The sequence below is a fragment of the Parasteatoda tepidariorum genome, chromosome 8, assembly GCF_043381705.1.
Source record: "Parasteatoda tepidariorum isolate YZ-2023 chromosome 8, CAS_Ptep_4.0, whole genome shotgun sequence".
Classification (NCBI taxonomy): domain Eukaryota; kingdom Metazoa; phylum Arthropoda; class Arachnida; order Araneae; family Theridiidae; genus Parasteatoda; species Parasteatoda tepidariorum.
The window spans coordinates 35,801,341-35,810,966 of NC_092211.1; the positions used below are offsets into that span (position 1 = coordinate 35,801,341).

At 25.8% G+C, this 9,626-nt stretch overlaps 1 protein-coding gene and 1 long non-coding RNA gene across 4 annotated transcripts in view; one reads left to right on the forward strand and one right to left on the reverse strand.

Annotated features, from left to right (window-relative positions):
• Positions 1 to 9,626, reverse strand: part of LOC107455989 (regulator of G-protein signaling 3) — a 174,545-nt gene that overhangs the window by 36,502 nt on the left and 128,417 nt on the right. The gene's annotated exons all lie outside the window — the stretch shown is intronic.
• LOC139426322 (uncharacterized) overlaps positions 4,805 to 9,626 on the forward strand; it is a 53,627-nt gene continuing 48,805 nt past the window's right edge. Inside the window, exon 1 of the long non-coding RNA XR_011637564.1 lies at positions 4,805 to 5,077. This is a non-coding gene — a long non-coding RNA (uncharacterized lncRNA). The remainder of the gene's footprint in view (positions 5,078 to 9,626) is intronic.

Sequence of the window (9,626 nt, forward strand, 5' to 3'; positions counted from 1 at the left end):
ATACACCTTATCTAATCATCAACTAGAGAACAGAATGATTTTGACATTTCCATGCTAAAGGAAGCAATAAGAAAATAGATTCGTGATAAAATGTGCTTATAAATCACGCAAAGGATAGAAGATATACATATGTCACGATACTATGAAAGAAAGTACCTCAAGAAAATAAGGGTTGAAATAGTATTATTACTGCCATGATCTGTTTTCTTTTATCGATAAACTAATTGTTACATTTTTAATGCACATAGAAAGTCACGAAAAGACAAAAAAATACTCGATGGATAGTTTCTACAATTACAAGTAACCCAAACGATAAAAATCTTATGGAAATTGATTATTTTATCGATCGAAAATATTGAAGGTCAGGTAAAAGAGTAGGAGTTTTCTTTTTAAAGAAAAAGTATTGAAGGTAAATTAGGCGTGCAATTGGTTAAAAATATTAAGATTTTATTGTTTGAATTTATACAGTTTAAAATGATGTATGTCTTTTTTATAGCTTATAACTCAAAAGAAATAATTTCGATCGTCATTAAATTAGATGAAAAAATAATTAAAAATTTTCATTTTTCGTGAAGTTATATTTGAATAAAATATTTTATCATTGTCAAAAAATTATCATAATTTAATAATTTTGAGTGTTTTTATAACAATAAAATCAAGTAGTTAAATTCGAATGAGAGGCTTAAAACAAAAGTAATTCAAATCAAGCATTTGCTTCTCGAAATTCTGTTATAATTTTTTTTTGTGTTGATACACCTGGTATTAAAAGACAACATTATTTAATTCAACTCAAAGATTAAACATTAAGTTGATAAGACAATCAAGTATTGATGGATTTATTATAAATGAATTAAATTTCGTGTATAGAGTAATGCCATCGCTAATGGATCAAGATGTGTCATAAACAAGCATATAACTAATACTTCATATAAATATTTAACCACAAAGTTAGTTAAAAACGTTGAAATCTCAAAAAAAAAAAAAAAAAAAAAAAAAAAAAAAAAAAAAAANAAAAAAAAAAATTGAAGTTCTATTTAAAATTTTGCTCTATACTCGATGGTATTAAAGCATTTTCTTTTGCTTAAATTGATAATATTATCTCGAAAAATATTTTTTATTATAAAAATATTTAATTATAAATATTTTTAATTATAAATATTTTTATTTATAAATATTTTTAATTAAAACATTATAATTAAAAAATATAAGAAACATATTCAGATTATAAACTAGTTCTATAGAGTCTGAAAAGGAGCAGAAATAGTTTTCAATTCATATAAGAAATAGGTTAAAAAATATGCTATTTCAATGATTGAATCACATTCTAATTTATTTTAAGGTATTTAGTAACGAATTTTTTAGAGATTGAAGTGAGGCAAAGATTTTAAATTTCAATAAACAATTTTATGCATATGAAGATATTTAGAACATTTTTTAATTCAAACATGATCTTTCAAATATTTTTTATTACTAACTAATTTGGCAGAGATTGCCAAATAAATAAATAAATAAATAAAATAAACTTCAATGAGCAATTTATTTTATGAAAAATTGAAAAGCTAAAAACCACTGCAACTTCAAGGTATGAAATAATATTTCAACCAGTTTACATAATTACAATTACAAATGTAAATGAAAGAACAAAAAACTCTTTTACACTTTTACTTAGTAGTAAATTTAAAAATATTTATAGTAATAACAATGTAAGATTTCATAAATAAATGCCATGTTCTTGACAAGGAAAACTTTAATAATATACAATGCTTGTTTAATTACTTAACAATAAATTTTTGAAAAAGTCGAGAACCCTTTTTGTCTAACTCAAAGTGAAAGACATAAAATAAGTTTTAGTGGAAAAACAATTACAGTTCCATGAATAACCGAGAAAGAAGTCATAAAACTGTTGCATAACACGTTTCACCTAATAACTATGCATAATTCAGAAGTAAAAAGAAACCTTCGAGTCGTTTGAGAATTAAATTACAGTTATATAACAGTAACTAGAGATTTAAAACGTCTATTAAATATAATAAGCATAATGAAACTTTTATTACAAGTGTGAAGGGGTTACACGTGCAAAGAAATTCACGTGCCTTTCTATAAGTTAAAAAATTACAACTCATCTTGTTTCTTTGTTTTCTTTTATAACAACAGAGTAGAGAGTTACGAAATTCATACAAATTGTGAATAATCAATATTGAAGATGACAACTGATAAATGATCAATGAAGTTTCTGGATCACATTTACATATGAAGTTTCATTAATTCAAGTATCATTACTTTCAAGTTTAACTGATTTATAAAATGATTAAGCAATATTCAGTTGTCATAAAAGTCCTAAAACTGTTGCATAGCAGGCTTCACCTAATAACTATTTCTTGTATTGCATAATTCAGAAGTAAAAAGAAACCTTCGAGTAATTATAAATTAAATTATTGAGTTATAAAAGAGTAACTAGAGATTTAGAACGTCTATTAAATATAATAAGCATAATGAAACTTTTATTATAAGTGTGAAGGGGTTAAACGTGCAAAGAAATTCACGTGCCTTTCTTTAAGTAAAAAAATTACAACTCATCTTGTTTCTTTGTTTTCTTTTATAACAACAGAGTAGAGAGTTACGAAATTCATACAAATTGTGAATAATCAATATTGAAGATGACAACTGATAAATGATCAATGAAGTTTCTGAGTGACATTTACATATAAAGTTTTATTAATTCAAGTCTTATTACTTTCAAGTTTAACTGATTCATAAAATGATTAAGCGAAATTAAGTACTTATCATTTTACTTATCATCATAAACTGTCAAAAATAATGCTTAGATATTTAAAAGTAAAAAAAGAAATTTTATTAGCTGAAAAAATTTTTCAGAAGATAAAATAATTGTTTTCGCACTGAAAAAAAATATACGGTGAAAACTTCTAGAATGTGATAAAAATTTACCATGTTTCTGGCTCTATAGGAGCATTGCAAAGCGCGATAATTTTTAACGAAGCAATTTGCTTATGATTTTGATAAAATTAACAAGAAATATGGTTTTATTACCTGTTATAAAATTTGGTAAATGTGAAAATTTTATCAAGATATCTTAGGGCAAGGCATAAAAACCATTTATTCTGTTAAATTTACTTTTCACTCTTGTGTTTTTTACTAAATTTGTGGTAATAAAAACTAATATATTTAAGAACCAGAACTTCCTGTAAACCGTTACCATATGAACGAAAAAATTGCCAAATAAATGGTTTAAATACAGTTGTTTGATATCATTAACCATTTTTTTTTCAAAAAATCAGAAATGTCATTACCATACAACACGGTAATTTTACCAACATATTTTTTCTCCGAACGAAATCGGAATTTGCACACTTTTAGCATTTGATTTCTAACTTCAATATATAAAATGCAATGTATAAACCATTAAAAATGGAAAAGGTATCTTATGAACGAAATAAATTTAATCTTACCGTTTTGAAAACATATAATTGTTTTCGTAACCACCTTATACGCAAAAGTATATTTTACTTTATTAAAAAAATATTTACATATATTAGCAAAGCTTGTTTCATTTATAATTTTGTTTACATCTCGTAAGGTACACAAGTTTAGGATAAATATTTTTTTTAATGTAACATTTTCTTGAATTTTCCTATTAAATTATTTTTTCGCTCAATAACATTTTATCAAAATACAAAAATAAATGTATTAATTCTTAACTTCATTCAAGCAATAAAATTATACAATTTTGAAGAGAAATAATACGTATATTACGTGAATAACGTATATTAATTAACTATCATAAAATAAATGTTAGTCATGCTGAATGTCAACATTTCTCTGTGTATTAAAATATTTTGGATAAACATGAAAGCTGCTTTGAGAATGCTGCTGACATTTACAGAGGATTGTCGACATTTATTTATTTGGTATTTCACAGAAATTAATGGTAATTTAATTAATCATTTTTAACTACTTTTTTCTTAGAAAATTTACTGAAGTTCATTTTTAAGTAGTGCTTTAAAATTTGTATGTGGTAGCTTTTTCAATTTAAAAAAGGATTAAAATAATAAATAAAGAAAAAAAACTGTGTACCTTCATGTAGTTAAGTTTTAATAATAAAATTATTTGTAAACACAATTGAGAATTAAAATAATAAAATAGTTAAAAGTTGTATACTGAACTGATTTAAGTAATTTAATGTTAAACATTTAATGTATTTAAACAGTTAAACTATTAGCTTTAAATTTTAAAAGAACTAACTTCTTACATTGTAATGGTGCAAACATTAAGGAATCATCCAATAACTATAGTCAACACAGAAAAACATGAAATACTAAATTATCACAGCACAAAATATAGATTTCACTGCAAACTTAACAATATTAAAAAATTAGATATGTTTCATAAATATCTGTCATATTTTTATGCGATTTAGGATTAAGATTCTATTATATTAATCAAAATAGAAGAAATTTTATTTTTAAAATAAAGAACAAAATGTTTTAAAATAGTAATTTTTATTAAAAAATATTAATAAAGAAAGAGAAATTTTTAGAACAAAATGATTGAAGAATGTTTCTACAAATCACAAATTAGTATAAATTTTAATTTCAAAATAAAGAAAAAAAATGAATAAAATATTTTAAAATGACACATTTCAATTAAGATTACAGTAAAAATCGTTTTTTAAATTGATAATCGTTAAGTATATTTTCAAAAATAAGTTTAAAATTTTTTTCTCACCACAATAAAAAACTGCAACATAATGTCACTGACAAGTGACGATCTCTTCAGTGAGGACTCCAGCGTGATTTTAAAATGACACGATGCTTAGAAAAATTCTTGTTCCGCAGACGAGAACTCTACAGCGTTCCTCAAACGAAACTGTCTCAAAAATCAGTGAAGTCGAGAGCGGTTAGTTTTTGGATAAAAGGCCACTTTCATCTGGCAACAAACAGCGTGTGTGACGTCAAAAAAGGGGCGGGACCTTGAAGATCGAGGGATGCGCAGTTTATCGAATCTCACCATCACTTCGACTTGGATTAGAATGCACGAATTTTTATTATTTTCATTTTAGGTAAGTAATTTTTTTTTAAGACGTCATCCTGACAGCAGGTGGTACACCAATATAGTCTCTAATAGGTGTGCTGAATCACAATATGAACAGGGAAAAACAAAATCTGATTTAGAGGTAGATCGCCTCCTTGCAATTTTAACATTCTTTATTTTTTTGTTGTTGTTGGAAAAAAATATTCCCTAAGAAACAGTATATGCTTTAAAAAGAAAGTTTAGCGAAAACAAAATGAAATAAATAGTGAATTTGAATTTAAAGGGCTTTGCAGGGCAAAACTAATGCTCGGGTGTAGGCTGATTACGTTTTACATTTAATAATAAGAAAAAGGTTTGGTATTTTGTCATAAAACAAAAATTGCAATTAAATCATATTTTGGATATTTCGTTCAACATTTAAACCAAGTTTAGATATTTGAACTCTAGTACAAAAAAATGTTTCATTGTTTTCTTTAAGGAAATTACATATTGATTTATTTAGCTTCATTCTGAACTAAACGAGCAAATTTCAATGGCTAATTTACAGTTAAGGAGACTGTAAAAATATGGAATATTTCATTGTCGTCATATAATAATTAGAATTATCAGTGAATTAGTAATATAAGTAACTATTTTATTGTGGTTGATTACTCTTTTTTCATATACGTTTTTTAAAAGAAAGCATTAAATAAAAATGATTAAAGATAATTGAGGCAAGTTAACAAAAAAATGGAGATCCATTTTGTTTCCAGATCAGATTTTGGTAATTGAAAAATTTACATTATTATTATTGCTAATTTAAAAGAATGATCCTTTTAAAGACGTTACTTAACTTAATTTCTCAACATCGGAAATAATAATTAAGTGAATCGACAAAACGGATGAAATATCATGGGGGCAATTTATGGGAGCAATATATACATAACTTTAAATAAATAATCTGAAGATGAAATAAGTTAAAATATTCTTTTTCCAATGCCAATCTGGGTTGACATTTCGTCAATTCAGGCGTATTAGGGCAGATTTGTTGGCCACTCTTTCAGGGGCACCATTTTAGGGGGGCAAGCATTGCTCCTACAGTAAGGACAGATAGTATTGAGAATGAAAGAAAATCCATGCCTTGTCCGGGATTCATACCCAGAACCTTTATGATTCAAGGCCAGTTCCCTGACTCGTACACAGTCCGGTTGGCGTAAGTTAAAACATTAATTACAGAATTAGTTAATTTATTTAATGTTGAATTTAAGTTACGAATTCGACAATGGAATTAATAAACTTAAATGGTGGTTAAAGAATAAAAATTAAGTAAAAAGATCTATGTCAGAAAATTTATAAGAATTAAAATCTCTTTTTAAGTAAAACCTTGAAATAATACTTAGAGAGAATCATTAATAGCAGTGATGGTTCTCATTAAGCTGTAAAGTGATACGTAATACTTTAATACTAGACTACAATAATTTTGTAATAATATTTTTATGGCATTGGTAAAATTGTACTTAGTCATAACGTCAAAAGGCTTCTTCAAATTCATTTTAAATAACAAGCATTCCTTTTTTCTTAAAAATATGCATATTGTTAATTAAATAGATGTGGGTTATAAGAGGAGGAAATATACTCTAATGCAATAATGATGTCAAAATTAATAGAATTTTCATATTTTGTCAATAACTTAAGTAGGAGTAGATCTATTTACCATTGAAGGCACATTATTCCGTCAAATTATTATTGCAGGCAATGGATAATTGAAGGACGGGGTTGAGAATTTGCAATTGTCCTTCTATGACCTAACTTTTACTTGCGGACAGTAGTGGACATAGATTTAGATGCTCTCCCTACAAGATTTATAAGTACGCCTTATCTCAAGCTTACCATATAAGATTTATGCAACAAAACACCTTGGTAAAGAGATATTCGGATATTTATAATAATTTATTCTATTTTAATTCAAGAAAATTAAAATTATTTCGATGAAAAAGTAGAATTAACGTATTAAATTGAAACACTGTATACACTTACCACATTGTGAGGATTTTTTTTTTAATAATTGTAGAAAATTACTCACTGTTTTATAGTTATTATATTCAAAGTTTTGTTAAGGTTTTTTATTATTTAGAAAGTGAACTAAAAATAAAAATATATTTTATTCATAAACTTTTTTTAATTCATAGTGTTATTTTCTTTTCCTTTATTTATTATTTTTTTTGGCAAGGGTGCTCTCAAATCACATACGCCACTCCACTCCACCGCAACGCTGGGTTGTTATTTACGTCACTACTTGCCTAGCCTTTCATTGGAATCAGGTTGAACACATAATTGTCAGTTTTCACTAAAACACACGAGCTATACTTCACTTAATTATGCCACCGTTTCAATGTTCTTTTTTAGAAATATTTCGTCCTCTCGAAATTTTATTATTGTGGTACTTTATTAATCAAGATGAAGAATATATTTTTACAATTGACATTTGAGAATTTGGAATATTATATGTATACACATATGTTTAGGCTTTGGAACATTGTTATATAATTTATTAAACGACATATGTATGGCATAATGAACAGTTATTTTCTAAAAAAATATTTGTTAACAGCATTATTGAACAAAATTTTTAATTTTGCTTTCCTAAATTAAAATTATTTTTCTATAGGAATTTATAAACATAATAGATAACTATTTTTAACAACTTCAAAAATAAACTTATATTATGAATAAAAGTTGTCTTTATTTCAATTAACAACATAAAAGGAGACTTTTACATTTAATTAAAAAAAGAAAAACAATTTAGAAACAGAGTTGTAATGAGTTTTGAATGAATAGAAAGTTTTAAGAGATTCCAACATTCTTCCATTTTATAAATACATATTTAATGAAAATTTTTTTTTATGAAACCAAAAATATGCATGAATTTTTGATTATTAAGACTAAGGACTTTCGGCTGAAAATAAATATTAAACAAAATGTTTTATACTTAATAATTATGGAGTTCAATGCCTTGGTAAAGAAAACTTTAAGGAAGAGTTGTGTTTAGCTAAATTAATACGAAGACATGTTTAGATGAAAGGAAATATAATTTGGAAGGATATTTTTCAAATTTTAAGCGAGTTTTATTGCTTTAAAGATGAAACAGAAATCACTATGAAAAAAAAATAATTATGGAGTTCAATGCCTTGGTAAAGAAAATATGAAAGTATGAAGAAAATATGATGAATTTGAATAATTATAATTAGGCAAATATGATCTCGAAGGTTATTTTAAAATTTCGTGCGAGTTTCATTTCAAAGATGAAATAGGATATATATATATATATATATATATGTATGTATGTATAACGTCGTTGCTTAGTGGAGAGATTAAAACAAGTCTTAGGCAGGGAACGAGAGTAAAAAATTTATTTATTAATTATTTGAGTAAGAACAGCTATAAAAGTGGTCACGAAATGTTGTGCTTCTCAATATAAGTTAGGGAAACGCGTAAAATGTTTCATTTTAGGGAAAAAAAGAAATCTTAGTAATTGTAATTGGTTTATTAAATAGGTGGCGCGATTCCCACAAAGAGCAAAGGGAAAAATGTCTTACTTACAATTAATGCATACTTTAGCCAAAAATAGATTAAATAACCGGATGTGAATTTAAAAGTGTAAGAAAGCATTTCGTTTTGAATAATAAATATTGAAAAGGATTTACAGAAAAGGAATATCATAAAAAGTTTAATTATGTTACACCCCCACCCCGAAATTTTTTAATTACAATTAAAAAATTTAAAAAAATTATCTCTATTTGCAAAATCTTCCCCATGATAGAAACACAAATAAAATGAAAAGAGCAAAATTTGTAATATCAACAATATATAAAAGTAACATGAATTATAAAAAATACACATTTGTACTCTTGGTAAAAATTTAACACAAAAAATCTGTAGTAGCGTTATCAGCAAATTTAAGATTATGATTTTCATTTTCAACAGTTTGTTTAACTTAACAGTTTTTTTAGTTCTAAGTCTTTTGGCTTTTAATGTTACATATATATTTCTTATTATTTAAACAAATGTATATATATGTAATACAAAAATTATAAATACTTTTGTATTAATAACAACATTAAAACTCTTTCGTTTTCATAAAATGTCGTTGGTAAAGAATAGGTGTAGAAATTCTATTTTGGGACTTCAAGGCTGAAAACATACCATTGAATTATAATTAGATTTATATCTCAAAGGAGGTGTTATTTTTAGAATCTTGTCCCTCTTTCACTTCCATATTAGGAAGCATTAAATGATTATCGATGATGCGTAGAGTTACAAACTATGCAGTGACTGAGCCTTTTCACCTGCAGGTCTGTTGGTATTTAATCCAGGAGCGATTGTTTTCGCATGTCTCTTGCTGAATGACGTGTTCCATAAAAGATCTGCCGGAACCATCCGGAGTTTTAAAGACACCCCCTCCCTTGTGGAGTGGGGATGTGAACTGTTAGCCACCAGCCTACCTCTAAATAAACCTTTTGAGAACGTATTATGACTTACGGACTGAATTATTCAAGCTGAATACAATGATAACAGGGATGTGTATATATATATATATA